Below are 19,858 nucleotides of genomic sequence, written 5' to 3' on the forward strand. Positions count from 1 at the left end.
AACTAAGTGACGGTTACCAGGGGGTAAAGGGGATGGGAAGGGATAAATTCGGAGTTCCAGATTTGCAGATCCTAACTACTATACATAAAATAGATAAACAACAAGGTCCTACTGTACAGCACTGGGAACTATATTCAACACCTTGTAACAGCTCATAATGAAAAAGAATATGAAAAGGAATATATATATCTATAACTGAATCACTATGCTGTACCCCAGAAATTGATACAACATTGTAAACCAACCATACTTCAATTGAAAAAAAAAATTCAGTGATGAGAAAAAGCACAACAAGTGTGCCCTGAGGATTATTTTCAACCACAGCCAAAAATAAACACTCCACCTGAATGACTTCCCATGCATTCTTCCATGCACCCCCCTGTCCCCCATTATCTTCTGTATCCTGACCCCATGGGGCCTTGTACAGTGCAGAATATGTAAAAGAAGAGAGAAAAGTAGCCTTTGCTCTATCACCTCCCAATCTCCCTTTAAATCACTCTGACTGGGTTTGTGTTGTCACATGCAACTGAAACTGCTCTTGTTGAAGTCCTCAGCAATCTCCCTTAGTTTCCTGTCCCCATCTTACTCCACCCGTCTGAGCCGTCAGCAGTCCTGGCACAGTTTTCTCACTTTTGTGAAACACTTTTCACCTCTTGGATCACTGTCATTTTGGGACACAGGGTTCTCCTGGTTTTTCCCTGACCTCCAAGGCTTTACCTGCTCAGTCTCCTTTTCAGACTCCTCTTCCTCAGACAGACTCTACATGTTGTGTCCTCCAGGGCTTCATCTTTGGCCTTCTTTCTCTCCTAACTTTAATCTCTCCCTAAGCTATTTCACTCCTTCTAATGGTTATAAATGTCATCAATATGTCAATGACTCACAAAATTATTTCTTTAGCTGTGATGGTTTTAAAACATGTCCACAAATAGTTTGCTGCACCTCTGACCAAAGATGGAATATAATTCCCCTCCCTTTGAACATAAGCCAACCTCAGTGGCTCATGTCTAATGAACAGAGGCTAATATGAAGCTGTGAGATTTCTGAGACTAGGTTAGGAAAGGTGATTAGCTTTACCCAGGTTCTGCCTCTCTCTTGAGATATGCACCCTTGGAACCCAGCCCCCAGGTTGTGAGACAGTCAAGCCACCATGTGGATAGGCCATGTGTAGGAGTTCTGGCCCTGCCTGAGCAGATGGCTGATGGCCATTATCATCAACCACCAGACATGAGTTAAGTGAATGTTTAGGTGATTCTAGACTGCAGCCTCCCAGTGGCCCCAACTAAAGTCAAATGAAGCAGAAACAAGTCCCCATCAAGCCCTACTCAAGTTGCAGGTTTGAAACAAAACGCATGTTGCTGTTGTTTTAAGCCACTGAGCTTTGAGGATGTTGTTACTCAGCAATGGATAACCAGAGAGCACCATTGAGACCCTTCCTCTGTACTCCAGAACCTGCCCACTCAACATCCTCACTTCAGTGCATTACAGAAAATTCAACTTCTGATGGCAAAAAAGAACTCGATTTCCTCCACAAAACTGACTTCTCCCCTAGTTCTTCCCTGTCTTAGTCTAAGGCACCACCTCCGAGTCTGCTGCTCAGGCAGAAACCTGGGAATCATCCTTGAATGAGGCCTCCTCCTCATACTACACACCCACTCTATCAGCAAATCTTGCAATAACTACCTTCAAAATACACCACAGATGGCCATTTCTAACTGCCTGTCCCAGCACCTCTTGTAATCAACGCCACCGTCTTCTTATGAAGTCGGGAGCAGTGTCATAAACTTCTAAAGTTCTTCCCTAGTTTGCCCTGATACAGGCTACTCACTGGACAAGCACCTTCTGTCAGTATGCTTGAATGGCTTCCCATCACGCTTACCATGTTGTCCGGGTCCTTACTGGCCTGCACTGCCTTCCACTACACTCAGTCTCCTACCACTTGGCCGCTTGGTTCACTTGCTTTTGTCACACTGCCTTTTTCCTTCTCCTGGAGCAGGCTACACTCATTTCTGTTTTGGACTGGCTGGTCTTTGTCCGTCTGCAAGGCTCTTCTCCCCACATCACATGATGCCAGCTGATCCTTGAACAGCATGTGTTTGAACTGTGATGGGTCCACTGATACGTGGATTTTTTTTTAATAGTAAATACTATAGCCCTACATCCTTGGCTGGCTGAATCCCAGGATATGGAATTGCAAATACAAAGGAACCGCATACACTGAGGGCCAACTCTAAGTTATATGTGGATTTTTGAGCGAGCTGAGGGTTAGCTCTGTTAATTCTGCCCCCCTCCCCCATTATTCAAGGGTCAACTGTATATATTTTGGGAACGCTATCCTTTGTTTGTAATGTTAATTGTGCCCATTCTTACATAAGACCCTACAAATTTGTTTTTATATTTGCTCTGTGTTATAACACTCTTCTGGAAAATATACCCTGCTGGGTTTAATAGGAAAACTAAAACTCCCCATCTTTTACTGAGCTTTCCTGGAGATCCCTGTAATTTAAAAGTTAATGCAAAACTCTTGGTCAAATATTTAGTTTGACCCAATTCTTCTCATAGGCAACAGATAAGATTTAATGAAATTTCCAGGGCTTTACCAAATCCACAAAATAGATTTTAGTGTTGTCTAGTATATCCTCTCCAGATGCAGAAGCCCTAGGCAGAGACGCAGAGTCGAGGACCACTCAGCTACTCAACAATGCCAGTTCGGGGACACAGGTCCCCAGATTCTCAGGTGCTCTCAGGATTATAGAACCAAACAACAATGTTCCGTTGCTGATGCTACATTTTCCTTCCTAACATCAAACTAGTATCACTTTATTATTAAACATTTTTCTCTTTCTGCTTCAGGAAAAAAAAGCATAATTTAGACAATAATGTAGAAAAAATCCCAGTATTATAAGAAATATAAGCATAGTGAGAAATTTTAAAATTAGACATTACAACAGATAATGGATATCATTATTTTGATTTCTGTCTTATTTTTTTTCTAGGCATAGACAATTGAAAAATACATAAATGTTTTGAGCTGGATTGTTTATTTTAGAGCATAGACTAGAGCTTGAGAATATGTGAATTTTAAGCAATAATGCTACTCAGTACTGCAGCCTGGATTTCATGCTGAGAACCCGGATCATTTTATTTTAAACAGATACCAGTGTCCCTCTTCCAACTGGTCTGGCGTCGATCCCGATGTTGCCATAAGTCTGTCATCCCCTAATGAATATCCCAGGCTGTGCACATTCCACACAGGGACCCTATGTGGAAGGTAAAACGTGATACATGACACTGTGACATTGTCTGGAGAAGGATGTCAATTCTTTACAAATATTCCCACGGAGAAACCTGACCTCTGTTCATCACAAACAGGAACTTTTTTTTTAACCGGAAGGTAGAGTGAGAGAGGAAACAATGTTGATTTCTGGGAGAAGTGGTTTTCGAAGTCCAGTTTGCTGGCTCTCGGAACAATTATGGGAAGCCCCACAGAGCATGTCCTTTTTACTCAAAATAATGGAAAGCACTTCCACTCCTCGGCGGAAATAGCAGTTCAAAGACAGGACACAGAGTCCCTAAGTTCTGGCAGCCTCTAAATAGTGGGTTTTTTTCACCCTGGCTGGTAAACCAAAAGAAGACTCTCCCTGTAGGTAAATGCATAGGTGTGGGTCTCATTTATATCCCACCATGCTACTTGCCTTTAGAAATGAAACAGACTGGCCTATAGAGTCCCATTCATTTATTCATTAGGTAGGCACCAATCCCTTCCTCTACACTGAGCTAAGCAATGTGGAAACAAAAATGGGTGAGACCCTCTCCCTGCCCTCAAGAAGTGCATAGTGGAGACAGACATATGAATTGAAAAACATACCATTCTGGAGAGCACTTAGGCAATCTGTAATCAAACTGCCATGAGTGAGCAATCTTTCTCCCATTAACTATGCCAGAGAAAGGCTCATCTGACCTCTTGAAAGTTTAGCAGTGAGTTGGAGGCAACATAGGTTCCACTGAGGTGGAAGCACACTATGAGAAGCTTTGCCACAGTTAGAAGAAAAGAATTAGATTTAACAAGATAACATGAATGCACCTTAAAAACACACAATGCTGGGTAAACTAAAAAGGAAAAAACAAACAAACAAAAAATCTCTAACAATGCCATACGTGTAAATGAAGATGCAAACACACAAAGCCAAGATGCCCACTTACCATACAAATAAATGGACATATGGAAACACATTTAAATATTTGCCTTTGGTGTGGAGGGGCATGGCTCGATTACAAGGGATTATGTAAATACATAAATAAGACAAGAGAGGTCTTTGTAGATTATTGATGATTATGTGACACAAACTGAGGCGTATGAACAAGTCAATCCTCAACCATCGAGGAGAAGAGAAAAGCTGACCATTTATCATAGAGAACTCCATCTATTCTTCCTCGCTAGACCTCCCCTCTGGACTTTCAGCATTGTGCCCTCTTGTTTTCCAACACTGATCGTGTATATCTTTTTTAACTTTAGTCTCCTCGCAACTGCTCCATCTGCCAGTTGGGCCTCTCCCCCATACTGTGATGCTGGGGCTGCCCCTGAGTGAACCTGACACGGGCTGGTCGGAGAGACATGATGCAAACGTTATGCAATGGGAACCCGAAGTCAGGCTTCCAAGGTGCAAATTCAGATGTTCAACTAATTCACTGTACAAACATAAGCAGGTTATTTAACCTCAGTGTGTGGATGGGGAGAGGAATGTTGTATCTCAGGATTTGGGTTTATATAACCATTGAAAGAACTCATATGTGCAAAGTCCTGATAGCAATATCTGGGGTGAAGCAAGTACTCTGGAAGTGTTAACCGCCCTGTTCTTATCTCCAGGTTTTGTCCTCGTTGGGATCTTGTCTCACTCCTAACAGCTTCAGTTCTGGCTCTGGGAACCATTAGGGAAAAAAAAAAAAAGTTAAATGAAGCCCTTTTTTAAAAAATACTAACAAGAATTGTTTTTTGGGGAATGAAGTACAGTATGGTGGGAACAGACCAGAATCTGATTTCAGATGACCTGGGTCAAAGTAACAGCTGTGTCTTCCTCACTGTGTGGTGCTGGGGAAGTTTATCTCTTTTGGCCCATTTCCCTGTTTATGGAATGGAAATAATAATGACCTCTACTTCCCAGGACAGTAGTGAGGATTCATCAAGGTAAAGCTTGTGAAAGCTCTTCTGTAAGTGGTGCTGTGCTAGTATTTGTTACTTTAGTCACTGTTATTTATCGTTTGTTTCATGCCACCAGATACTATGTCATACTACTTCCTTTAGAGTCAATGAGTGATAATCCAAGTTCAAAATCCCAGGAACAAAGCTGGTCTTTTAATTCTCATATTTTGAATTAGCTCACTCAATTCACTGTGACCCTAAAGGAAAAAAAAGATCAGTGTGTGAAGCTTTTGAAATGTGAAAAACAAGCACCACATTTGTGCACACACACACACACAAATTTAATTTTCCCTTTTGTTTCTCACTTACCTCATATTCTTTATCAGTTAGTAGAATCAAGAGAACAAAGCAACCCAGAAAGAAACAAGACTTTCCTAGAACATCCATTGGCCATGTCATTTAATGATTACAGCAATCCTAGGAAGAAGACATAGGTCTCTAACTGTGCAGACGAGACTCAGGGGCGCTGGGAATTTTCATCAATACTGTCTAGCTAATTAGTGTTGAACTGAAAGCTAGAAGCCGGGTGGCTGGACTTTTTCACCCCACACTGAGAAGAAACTCTAGAGTTATTTTTCTATATAAATCAAGAGGAATTGATAGCTATTAGCCTCAGCTCTTTGCAAAGCAATAAGCAGAACATAGTAAGGGGATGTGTATTTATTATTTGCAGGCAGATATGGATATAGAGAGGTTGAATTTCATATAGATACCTGATCAGATATAGTCTTCCTCCCCTGAAATACACTGCAACGCATTAAGCACTAGCCCAGCCTCACTAAAATATATTCCCCACAAGACCTATGCCTGGAATCAGTCTTTTTTGTCCTCCCATGCCCTGCACCATTTTTATCAGATGAATTTATGAAAACTAACCAGCATGGGGTAATCCTGGCAGCTCCTTAACATGAACCATTCAGGAGCGTGAGCCATGGGCACTAGGCCATTAATATGCTCAATGCTTTTTTGGTACGAGTTCCATGTATTTCCTTGGTTGGCTCAGTTGGGTCTAATAGAAGGGAGGCTTTCAATCAGGAAGACTGTTCAGGGAAGCCAGAGAAAGCAACCTGGATAAAATGAAACTGAGTAGGAATTCTAAAATGATAAATAGTTAACTCAAAAGGTCATGATAGCAAAAGGGAAGGAGAATAGTGGTCATTTTTTAACACAATCCACTGTAGCTACAGCGTTCCTCCTCCTTAACTTCCCTCCTACTTTTAACTTCCCAAAGTCTCTGTGGATTATTTCCTGGAAAAAAATTTTTAATTGCAGAGTTATTTATAAATAGACTGATTATTTCTTAGAAACAAAGTATTGTTAACTTGTCTTTATAACACTCAAGTGTGTTTATGCACATGAAAAACTAATTTCCAACAGCTAAATAACACCTTTTGTGTTTTGTGTCTGCTCTACTTTTTCTTTTTACTAGAAATAAAAATGGTGCATGCAGATAGATATTTATTTGAACCAAAGACCCATAATTGTATAATAGTTTCAATGAATAAGCTATATGTATTTTACCAATTTATGGAATATTCACCCAACACACTTCTATTTAGAGTTTTGTCTAAACATTATATTATTTTTCTTTTCATACACAGGGTTTTTGAACAACTACAGTGTTAAAGGCTGAGCTGTGCTTTACCTGAATATTAACATACAGAAACAATGGCAAATGATTACTTCTTATGTTCTTTAAAAAAATGTAACAGGGATTCTGGAGTCAGACCATTTGGATTTAAAGTCAGGCTCTGCCACTTACAAGCTTTGTGAACTTGGTTAAGCTTCTTAAATAATCTGGGCCTCAGGTTCTATCATTATAAACTGGGAATAATAATACTATCTACCTTGTAGGATTATTATGTAGAATGAATGAGTCAGTCTTTGTAAATCATTTAAAACAACTCTTAACATATAAGTCCTAAATAATGTTTGTGTGTGTGTGTGTGTTTGTGTGTGTATATATATATATATATATATATATATATAAATGATTATTTATATTTTTGTACATATATTGCACATACGTGAATAAAAAGACTATGACATCAAATTTCTCAATATGTCTCATTGAAGTCCAAGCATTCATGAACCTACACATTTATTAATGCTTAGTCTTTGTTGAAATTTGCTCTTGGGCATATAAAAGTCCATTGACAGATGACTAGATAAATAAGTTGTGGTATATTTATATGATGGAATACTACTCAGCCATAAAAAAGAATAAAATAACGCCATTTGCAGCAACACAGATGGACCTAGAGATCGTCATTCTAAGTGAAGTAAGCCAGAAAGAGAAAGAAAAATACTGTATAATATCACTTATATGCAGAATGTGAAAAAAGAAAAAAGAGGACACTAATGAACTCATCTACAAAACAGAAACAGACTTGCAGACATAGTAAACAATCTTTTGGTTACCAGGGGAAAGGAGGTGGGAAGGGATAAACTTGGGAGTTTGAGATTTGCAAATGTTAGCCACTAAATACACAAAATAGATTTAAAAAAAAAACAAATTTCTTCTGTCTAGCACAGGGAACTATGTTCAATATCTTGTAATAACCTTTAATGAAGAAGAATATGAAAATGAATATATGTATATATACACATGACTGGGACATTGTGCTGCTCACCAGAAATTGACACATTATAACTGACTGTACTTTAATTAAAAGAAAAAAAACTAATGAAATAAACAGTGCATCTGAGAATTCCTGACTTTTGTTATGTTTATTGTTAAACACTGAAGTTTAAACTTAATTCTTTATTACTAAAACATAGAAAGGAGTATAGATATTACTTTAAGACAATTTGAATTGGACAAAGTCTATATCCAGAAATACAACCTTTAGCCAGTATTAAAAAAATGTAATGAGGTAACCATTATTGGCATTGTTTAGTGTATAGAACATTGGAATGAGTTCCTATATATTTTATGTCCTTTCCACAGCACCCAGTAATCAGCTGTAAATACCAATAAGTCCTCCCTCACCTAAATCTGTTCAGTCACCCACGCTTGTTCCTTGCATCCAGAATCTTTTGAATCAATCTCTTTCCCTCCAGTTGTTCTGACACTGTCCTAGTTAAGCTCCTGATCATTTCTCACATGAAGTACTTCAACCTCTTCTCTCTGATCCGTGCTACCACATAGCCACAATTTATCTTGCTGACACACATGACTTTGTCGCTTTAAAAATTCCATATCTCCCTACTGTCTCTAAAGTGCAAAGTCTAAAACCTGCAGCAGGGTACACCAGGTCTACCAAAACTTAGCTCTTGTTCATCTTTGTCTCTTTGTCTTATGCCGCTCTCCTCCCCTTCCGGCCCCTCCCCAACCTGTCACCAGATGGAATCAGTCACCATTCTTTGAACAAGTTATGCACACTTAATACCTCTTTTTTTTTTTTTTAACTCCTATTGTTTGCTCTGTTTCCAACACGTTCTTTCTTACACTCAATGTGTAAAAAGCTTAGCTGAATTTTAAAACACATTTTAAAATGACTGTTTCTCTAAAGACTATCCCTAAATTCCTTTTGAACTTTCATATCAATTTACTTATGTGTTTTTTATAACAATTCGTATTGTAGTTGATTGTTTTATCTCTTTATCTCTCCCACTGTGTGTAAATTCCAAGAACCAGGCATGTCATAAACATCATGTAACCCCCAAAGTCCATACTGACCTCGGTCATAGCACAAGTGGGATGTATGTGTGTATGCCTGTGTGTCTGGGTGTTTTAGCAAAGAAAGTTCCAGTTTCAGCTCTGATGCTAACTGGCTGCATCTCCTGAGATAAATCTCTAAGTTTCTCTTAGTTCTTTAAAATGAGATTACATAATGGGCCCTTTCTGACTCTAAAATTTTATGATTTATAAAAGCAAAATAGAAAATAATTACAAACATGTTGGAAATAAAAACAGTCTCTCACATGAATAAATATAAATGTTCTTATGTATAAATAAACCAGTATTAACAAGTTTCAAGTAATGACTTAATCAGGATAACACTGAATGGAGATTGCTTCTTTATTGTATTTTAAAAAATCTGAAACCTTTCCATGAACTTATTAATAAATGTGATGAAAAGAAAGAAGTGAGGAAGGAAAAATGAGTTTATGTGAAATAGTGGAGAGACTAAGAACACAGAGATCAAATAGAGTGCTATTTTACATATTGATTTGTAGGGTGATTGGCATTTTATTAGGGTTACAACTGCATTTGGAAGGTGAGGTCTGGGGACAGCGGGTTTCTACATTGTACAGGTTGTTTTCCATAATTAAATGAGACATCAGGGAAAAATGATCCTTAAAACCTGTGATTGACAAATACCTTTTTTTCCAACAAGGCTACAAATATAAAAGAAAGAATGTATAAATTTTTGCTTGGCTTGAACTGGATAATAAAAATAAATTGCAAGGAGTTATAAATGTCTCCAGATAAGATTCAGTGAAGTTTCCATTAGCTCCTCCAATTAAGATAGGGTTCATAACAAAAAAAGAAAAAAGAAAAAAGAAAAAAAGATTTCGCCAAACCACAGTGAAATTTTAGATGTAGAAATTTTTTTAAATCTGATTTTGTCATCAGATCCAAAATATTATAAATGACAATTCAATTTGATACACCATGGTTAATTATTATCATGACCCTTAAACCAAAGATAACCACCTAGTCCAGAGAAACAAAGCTGAGTTCAAGGGCGTTTCTTGGTATTCTTCTCCTGTTTTCAAAGCAGTATGCTAATTGCGTTGAAGAATACTTAAAAAATTGGAAACAAGGTCACTGACCCGAGACAAAGGTAACACACAGACAACAAATAGACAACATAAGCAAAGCCAAAATAACATACCTACAAATACTCCAGTGCCAAGGAATACAAAGCCGGGAGCTGATCTCATAGGAGGGAAGTTAGTCTGTTAGTTCTAAGAGAACATGAGCCTCTAGCAAGGTCTTGAAGGAAGCAAAATGCAGGTCCTGCAGCTGAGGAATGAGGGTCTTCCAGGCAGAGCAGCAACCATTTGCAAAACACACCCAGAGGTAGTGCTGGACCAGATGTGTGCATAAGTTGCGGGTAGCTTGATTAAAGTGAAGAGACTCTGAGATGTGACTTGGAAAAAGATAAGAATGGCAGGGATTCATTTGGAATACCCTGGGATAACATTAGTATTTGTTCCAAGCAGCAAAAAAAAAAAAAAAAAAAAGCCAGAGTTTACACAATAAACTTTTCACCCCTGTACTCCCATAATCAAGAATGTATCCCAAGTTCCTTGATGAATATTATTGCAGATTTCAACTCCTTGGCTTAGCCTTCCAAAAGTTCTTCTGAAAAGCCTGAGCTCCTATCCTATTATTCAAGGCTCTGCACGACATGGTCCCAACTTACTATTCCAGTCTAACATCCTGTTTCTCTTCCATGTAAACCTCCCACACAGCCGTGATGAAACTGAGTGTAGCTGAGGACATTGCTTTGGGTTCTTTCGCACAAGAGTAAGGGTTTTAGCGTTTCTGCCGTTGTCCCTGTTTTCACTTCTGCCTGAGACCTTCCTCACTGCTGTCATTCTGGGTCCTCCGCATCTTTCTAAGTCTGGCAGAGTTCTGTGTCCGCCGCAAAGCCTTCTCGACCTCTCCAGCCCACGATGATTTCTACCCTAAACACTTTTGTTCTCTGCTGATTGTTTATAACACTTTTTTAGCGCTGAAAAATTGACTTATTATATAGTCATCTTTATATATACAATTTATGGGCATAGATGTATGTATACACATAATATAATAGGGATATACGTGGTATAAAAGGCTAACAAACAGCTGGAAGGCAGAGATTTCTCATATTTTTTGTTTCCCATAATGCTTTGTACATTTTAAGTGTCCAGTGCAGATTAATATATTGACTTTTTAGAACGTATGAAAAGAGGACTATTCCTATCTTTTAGTGTTTTAGCTCACCACCTGTGTAGCTCCTAACATATCATGTACTATCTACTTCTTCTGCATAAATAGATTGAACAAATGATTATGCAGTGAAGTGTAAGAAGCACAGGCTCTGAAATCAGACAGACCTATGTTCAAATTCAGCCCTTCCTACTGCAAGCCTTCTGACAGCCTTGGGCATATTGTCAACCTCCCTAAGCTGTCTTTTCCTCCTTTACCAATGAGAGTACTAAATAACTAACTTGTGATATCTTTCTAAGATAACACGTATAATTCTAGCCATTAATAAATGTAATCTATTATTAAAGTTTTCCACCTGAAATTTCCCCATTAATCATTGAATGTTTATCCTTCATCAGAGAAATCTTTCCTTGCTCATTTCACCATTGTAAGTTTTCCCACATTTTTTAGAGATAAATATCTTATCCTTTCTCTAATGGACCATGTCTCCTCCTTCTTCTTTCAAAATACCCCTATTGTCATAAGGTTCCCACTATATGACTTTACAACTCACTACCAGCTGAACGTCGTCACCTTCTGATATCCAGGGCATTTTCCCTTCTTCACTGGAAACCAGGGCATCTGGCTCACTTTCCTCCTCCCCACTGCCATTACTATCATCATTTTTGGCAAACGCAACTCCCTCTAGGAATGGACCTGATATTCCCTCCTCTCAGTTCTCTGACCTCCGTTCCAAAGCTTTTTTTTTCCCCTCTTCCCCCACCTTGGCCACTGAGTCCCTTGCTTGTACTTTAGACCTTGGCACAGGCTGTCTGAAACACTGATTTCAAGCGACTCATCCTGACCACTACTTCTTATTTTTTCCAGTTGAATTATCGTAGGTCTCCCACTCTAACAATTATTTAATTCCACTGGAGCTCTTATCTTTGACTCCACAAATACCCACCCCACAATGGGCCTCACTTTCCTCCTAACCCAGCACACATTTCTTGCTTTTTCACTGAGATCATTTCTTTGCATACATTTAGTTCTCCTGCCATTCTATTCTGTTGTAACCTCTTGCAAAACCCCAAGTCAAATTAAAGCCTCTTCATTACCTACCAGAGCAGTTGAATACGACTGCAGAAAGACACACAAACATGCTGAGACTTCACTTTAATTATATGACCCCAAATCTCTTGGGAATATTAAACAGTTCCTGGAAATTCCACTATACTTCCTTGGCAAAATTGCTTTTCCACTATCCAGAACAAATCTCCTCGCATGTCAGTCATCTAATGTCTTCCTTACCTTGCTTCTCATCCAGCTGAAAAAATTAAAATAATAAAACAAAAATCAATCTCCTGTCAGATTTAACTGTTCTACTGCATCTGTGTTTATGAACTTTGCCTTTTCCCCTATCCCACTGGATGTTATTAGGACAGGCAACCCCTTCCTCTTGTGTACTGTATCCTATCCTCTCTTACCTGATCAAGACCTTTATTTCTAAAATAATCCCCTTTATGCCCTGTATTATCAATTTTCCATTTTATATCTTGTATATATGTCATATTCCTAAGTCTATTTTGTACATTGAAATAGACATGCTTATATTCAAATTTCTGACCAGCTCCTGTTCCATTCCTCTATTGTACAGAAAACTCCTCAAAACAGTTGTCTCTGTGTATTTTTTTCAATTCCTTTCTTCCTAATTCTCGCTTTAGTTCACCCAATCAGTCTCTTGTCTTTAGTCATGGTCAATGTCCCCATTGACCTCCATCTTGCCAAATGTAATGGTCAGTATTCTCTTTTCATTCAGCCTGTTGATGGAACCTAGCATTCTTGATTCCTCTTTCCCATTCAGTCTACATTTAACCCACCTTCAAGATTTACTAGCTACCTACAAAAAGCTGATTTCTTTGTTTTCATTTTTAACTTGATTTATACCACAGTCAGAATGATCTGCTCAAAACATAAATGAGGTCATACTCATTCTCCTTTTTAAAAATCCTTTACTTTCTTCCATTATACTTAGCCAAAGAAGAAAATCAAATTATCGTCTGAACTTTTTATTACTTCTGTCAGGAATCCTCTTCCCTAGATGTTACGATGTGCTAGTCTTTTTCATCTTTCAGGTCTCTGCTCAAATGTTACCTCTGCAGTAAGTATCCTCTGAATACCTGATGTGGAACACCTCTTTGTGCTCATAATTTTCCATCTCCTACTTGCTTCATTTTCTTCATACCGCTTACTGGTATTCAAATTATATTTTTATTTACATCTTTATTATCTGATTCACTATAAACTCCGTGAGGGCAGGGACTTAATTTCTCTTGTTTACAGCCAAATCATCAGTGTCTAAAACAGCAGCTTGAGAAGTTCTCATCAGAAGAAAAAAATTTTGCTAACTATGTGTAATGATGGATGGGAACTGAACTTGTTGTGATGAGTGCATATACTTTGTGATATATACAAATATCAAATCATAACATTGTACACCTGAGACTAATATAACGTTATGTCAATTATACCTCAATTGACAAAAATTAATCTTTATATCTAAATCAACTTTGATAATTTTCAAAGTGATTTTTCTTGCATTATTAAACTCGAACATTCCATCTGCCAAACTCCAAAATCTTTAGATTCTCTGCAGACTTAAAGTATTTCACATGACATTCAAAACTTTTTATGGTATATTCCCAACTAACATTTTGGGTTTTAGTTTAGAAGCTATCTACCCTAGATCAAAAGTGGTATCGTCTCTGTTCTGAGTTTCTCAAGTGCATTGTATTCACACAATCATATGACCCTTTCACATATTACATTATATTGTTTTTATATCTCCCTCTGCTTGCAAATTTCTACAAAAAATTGTATACATAGTTGCATCCTTTATAGTAGCTCATAAAATGATATATTTATACCAGTGATCAGTACATAGCTAACCCATGATTTTTTTCTTTACATTTTTATTGCCATATTTAAAATATTTGTGTTAGAATCCATGACGTAAAATTTTGTAAGGTGTATGTATTCAAGGTTCTGTGAAAGGAAAATTGATTTTATCTTGTAACCTGACAGTTTGGATTACTAGTAGTATGACATCTAGTCTTAAGGACTATGTATCACATGAGCAAAAGGACAAGCTCTGTAGCCAGACTCCCTGGGTTCAAATGCCAACTCTTCTACTTATTGGCTTCCTGGCTTTGTGCCCTTGGGCAGGATGATTAACATCTTTTTTTGTATATCTCCTTCATATTTAACAAGGGGAAGGCAATTAATAACCACTTCATAGGTTGTTCAGAGGATTACTTGAAGTAGATATGCAAAGCTCTTAAAACAGTGGCTGGCACATGGAAATCACTCAATAAATGTGAGTTATAATTAGTCTTCCAACTTCTATACCCAAGTATTACTACCTTCTACAAAGCTGCCCAGGAGAAAATCACTGCTTGGTGTTTCCATTGGGATGAAGGAATTCATGTTTAGGGGATTAGATAAATGTTCTTTATCATGCCTAAAACTACAGAATCCTTCATGCATAACATAGATTTGCATCCCAAGCTCTTACTTCAGGGTCAAAGGCGGGGGGCTTAATGTTACATGAATGCGACTTGACATTAAAAGGATAGGCACAGAAGATCAGCCAGCTCCTGATCCTCACTTTAAGGCTGACAATTTTGAAAGCACACCATTATGTATTCACAGTAGCCATAGTTCAAATTCAGCTCCTTAAAATTAAATTTACTCGCTTGAGAATGCTCAACTCTAAGCAAATAATATCAGACCGATTTTTTTCATGGTAGCATTTGCTAATGGAGTTAGAGACTTGACACAAATATTATCTTCTGCCCTAGAGAACAGGTTAATAGATAAGTCTCTAAAAATTAAAATCAGTTAACACTAAAAGACAAATGGCTAGAATATGATCACACTGATCTGTTAGGATTGTTAAGTGGTTTTAAAAACTCTTGTCAAGATTCTCATGGAAAAGACTAGTCCTTCAGGGTTTGTCCGGTGGAAAATCATATCTCCCTTTTTTTATTCACCAATTATGGAAGAGAAGTTTAAAATTTCGTTTTTGTTTTATATATCAAACAAACAAATCAACCTCACATGATTAAATACATTACAACAATTGCTCCCAACTTTTAGATTTTCAGTTCGCTTTTATGGTATGAATACCAGTAAGTCAAATGGCTGTATTTCTTTCACAGAGCCACTGTTTGAGAAACTGAGGAAATTCACTTTGCTTTTCTTTTTGATACCAGAGTACTACTAAATGATCTGTTTTCACTAATGTGTCCCTCAGCCCCAGAAGGGGCACCATTTCAGCCGCCTATGCTGAGGTTACACAGCATCTAACGAAGGGGTATGGTTAGACTGACCTCAAGCTAAACAGAGCTATAACCAGGTTTTAAGAGAAAAAGGAAGTGGAGTATGTTGTGTACCATTTCAGTCTAGAAAAATAAATAAATAAGGAAATGGGATAGCCCAGCAAAGAGAAGCCCCAACATTTTTGGCTATGCAACATCTTTTGTTATGTAATAATCTTTCTGCTGTCTCCATCAATTCCTTTCTCATGTCCTAGAAAAAAGAAGGAAAAAAGTATGATAAACTGTATGTTGAATTTGACAGTTAGATTCAACCAAAACTATTTTGCTTGGAGCAACTGTATGCGTCTCCTCTCTCCTGTCCTACCAATTCTAAATGCAAATACCAACTTTTGCTTTAGATGAAAAATCAGGTCATAGTCATCGGATTCTACCCATCCAGGTACGTGCATCCAGTGGAATCTCGCTGAGATCATACTGTTTTAAGGGCTTGGGGAGACAGCAATGCAGAGTAGAACTAGTGGCTCAAAATCTGTACTACCTGTTAAAAAATAGAAATACATTCATGACGCATCCATATTTCTTTATACAGATTAACTAAACCACACCATCCCATGTCCTCACACTGTTGCCAAAATGGGGAATAAAATTTTATCTACTTTGATCTATACTGATTTTTTTTTAATCTGCAAATACATATGATGCTTAAAATTTCACATTTGTATATGAGATTATTTATATCCTTGAAGACTTTCACAGCTATTATGCTTGGGAAAGGAGAAAATATGCATAAGAAAAGAAGTAGCAACACAAGACAGGACAAATACTGACTCTTTACTAGCAGTATGTGATGCAGGGGTGGAAGTGAGCATCAACAGCTGGGTTGTAATATATACATAGAAGTTAATCTACGTGTGTGTGTTTGTGTGTGTGTGTGCAGTCAGTCCTTTGTACCCTCAGATTCTGCAGCCACATATTCAACAAACAGCAGATAGAAAATATTTTTTAAAATCCCAGAAATTCCAAAAAGCAAAACTTCAATTTGCCATGCTCCAGCAAGTATTTACATAGCATTTACATTGTATTTACAACTATTTGCAAAGCATTTACATTGTAGTAAGTATTATTAATCTAGAGACAATTTAAAGTATATAGAAGGGTGTATGTAGGTTATATGCAAATACTGCATCATTTAATATAAAGGACTCGATCATCCGTGGATTTTGGTATCAGTGAGAGTCCTAGAACCAATCCCCAAAGGTTACCGAGGGATGACTGTAAATGTAGTATAATGTATATATTATATGTATAATGTATAAAATATATAATGTATTTTATGTCAATTCCAATTAATACAATTTTATTAAATAGCTAAGTTGAATGTTGTCTGTACTTTGGAGCCACCAAGGGAGACATGGTGGGGCTGCGCTCCAAGTAATCTCTACCAGCCTCTTCCAGATTCCCTCCAAATCAACACGTCATCAAAAAAAAAAAAAAAGTGCTTTGCTGTGCTATCATAGCCCGAATATAAGGTCACCTTCAGCCAGGTCTCATACCTAAGTTTTTTGTTTAAAAATGTAGCTATGCCTGGACATTTTACCCATTTTAACCCAAAGTGCATGAAGATGAGGAAAATACAACCTTTCTTCAAGGAATTTGTTTCAAATTTGCCTGTCCGTACATATATGAAATTTTAATTCATTGCTTAAAAAGAACACACCTTATCAGGGATCAGCTTCTAGGATAGACACTACTGTGGACATACACACAATTTCTGAGATGACAAGACATTCTGGGGGAAAAAAACTGCACTATAGGTCTCTTGGACACATGCACATTATCTCCAGATTTCAGTTGCTCATAAACTGTATGAAGACGTTAAGCCTCACCTTTCTCATGTCTTGGTTCTCAGAACTAACAGGACTTTGAGTTTAACGTTATTTTAAAATAATTACACTTTAGGAAAATCTATAATTAGATGAGAATAGCTCAGCTTCTTTCCCCTAATGAGGTACTGACGTTGTCTGAATCACCCAGTCTTTGACACTCAAGCTTTTTCATATAAATCCACTCAGCAAAATGCTGTTTGCTTATTTCATGTAATCAAATTGCCTGTGTCATCTCAGGAGACCAACAATTATGAATATTAATGAACCCTCAGGCCTTGTGAACTCTCAACTGTGTATGTGTGTCCTATTCTGTAGTAAATATGTTTTCAAAAATAGCACACTGCTCATCTGCCAAGAGTCAACTCAAAAAGATCTCTGGGCATTCATTCCGGTGTTTCTCAAAAACCTATTTAAACTTAGTCCAGGCCAGGCAGAGCTGCCCCTCATTACCCCTGCTCACCCCACTCCTAGGAAAATTGCTTAATTTGTATTTTTAAGATAAATACTTACAGTATTAGGTAACCCAGATGGATTCTGTTATTTGGCTTCAAAGAAAGAATATTTTATTTTTATTAACCCAGAATTCTTTGTACACCTGCTTAGTCTTCTATCTTAAAATAAATCTTTTTTTTTAAAGGCAAATGGGCCTAATTCTTCCCTCAGATCTAACCAAAGGCAGCATAAATTATAGTTCCCATTGAGGAGGATTTAAATGGAGATGGCTCTTTACTCAGTCTTTTTTGGGGATTATACCACAGAAATCTTCCAGGGCCAAATTTAAAACACATTTGTTTTAGAGTTTGCCAAGTCTGGTATTATTTTGCAATGTTAGTGCCATTTGATTTCTATGGAAAGTGTTTTTCTGTCTTCACTCTGCTCCTCAAAGCCCATTTACTTCTTTCTGTCTCTGATATCCCTTTTCAACAAAGACAATGAAAAAGGATGGGAAATTCGAAGTGGCTCCACTTTTGTTTGAATAATATTATGGTTCTTTCTGTAAAAAGGAATCAAAAGCTTCCTACATTACTACTCACTTTACCCCATGGTAATGGGCATAGTCTGTATTGTTTATGGAGCTACTGAAAGCATCCTGAGAAATGATTCCAAAATGCTTGGTGGTTGGAAGCCTGTTTCACTATTCATCTCTATGGAGTGAGCGCCTAACTGCATCTGCTGAACAAAGTACACTCCTTAGGAGTTAGATCATTTCTTCTCCTCAAAGGACTAATAACACTTTTGTATTCTTTTGTTTCACTTAGTTTATAAGCTCTTTATCTAAGGAGATCAGCAAACATAAATTGCTCTCAAAAGTAGAGGACACTCCCTGTAGCCTGGCCCATATTGAAGAGGACCTATGTGATTTATGGCTCTAAACACACTCTGATCATAGACTGGGGATGCCAGATACCAGCAATCCGAAAGTCCAAACTTAACATGGTACATTTTGTTTCATATCAAACCTCAGGAATTCTCAGTCCTGGTCCAGGAGAATTTGCCCATTTGAAGTCTCTGAGAAAGCACTTTGCAAAAACAATGACTAATGGCTCACTCCTGGAATAAAGGCTCACTCAATGGCTTCAATTATTTGTAAAGCTGCTTAGGAACTCACTCAATGGACACCTGAAAGCTATCATCAGAGTATGCTTAAAATTCTCTGAAGAATACCATTCCCCAGATATATTTTAAATTAAATACATTAAAAAATCGACAGAAATTTTTTTTTAATGATCGTGATTGCACACTGAGTGCTTGTAGTGATCTTACACTATGATGGGAGTGTCAGATACTTTGTTTCATTTGCCCACCTCCATAACTCTGTGAGGTGACTATTACTGGCTCTACCTCAATAGCTTTTAGAAATCTTACAGGAGGCTTTAGTGACTTGTTTATTTTCACATGTTCCATCAGATTCACAAATGTTCACAAAGGGGTCAAAAATTCTTAAGACCTTCCTTACCTATAAGAAAGGGACAATAATACTAACCTCATACAGTTTAAAATCATGTTCTTGTCAACCAGGAGACAATAACCTAAAAACTGGTGTACGAAGGACTAGAGGAAAATGTGAAGTGAAATGGTTTTTTCCAATGGGTTTATGGAAATTTATTTCAGTATATCAGCTTCCACATTAAGCCACAGATTTTAAAAAGGATATCATTGTTGAAATTATTCTTTAAGAACAAGCCTTAAAATTGCCTTCCAGATTACCTTTATGATAACGTTTAGTGAACATGAGAGTCCCATTTAAAATAACCTTTGTTTTGTTTGAAGCGTAATAGCTTACTATCAAAATCACATGCTGTAAAGGCTTATGTTGGAACCATCAAAAGCATGATAGGCAGAACAAAGTTCTGCAAGAAATCACTGACAAATGAAAATGGGACATCATGAGCATTGCACTTTATAATCATCCTCATCATGGCCTAGTTTGTAGACAAAAGCAAATTCCTCAGCCCCCATGGGTCTCAAGTCTATGAGAAAGCAATTGATTCGAGAATGTGACTCAAAGTTTCTTCAAGTTCTCTAAGTTTGTTTGTTTGTTTGTTTTGGGGGGTATTTTTTTTAGATG

At 37.5% G+C, this 19,858-nt stretch overlaps 1 long non-coding RNA gene across 3 annotated transcripts in view; it reads left to right on the forward strand.

Annotated features, from left to right (window-relative positions):
• The window catches only part of LOC105088357 (uncharacterized), a 92,320-nt gene that overhangs the window by 59,472 nt on the left and 12,990 nt on the right, over positions 1–19,858 (forward strand). Inside the window, exon 4 of one of the 3 annotated variants that reach the window (XR_004138299.2) lies at positions 4,514–4,658. The exons of the other annotated variants lie outside the window; for them this stretch is intronic. This is a non-coding gene — a long non-coding RNA (uncharacterized LOC105088357). The remainder of the gene's footprint in view (positions 1–4,513; positions 4,659–19,858) is intronic. 3 annotated transcript variants of the gene reach the window in all.

The sequence above is a fragment of the Camelus dromedarius genome, chromosome 6 (assembly GCF_036321535.1).
Source record: "Camelus dromedarius isolate mCamDro1 chromosome 6, mCamDro1.pat, whole genome shotgun sequence".
Classification (NCBI taxonomy): Eukaryota; Metazoa; Chordata; class Mammalia; order Artiodactyla; family Camelidae; genus Camelus; species Camelus dromedarius.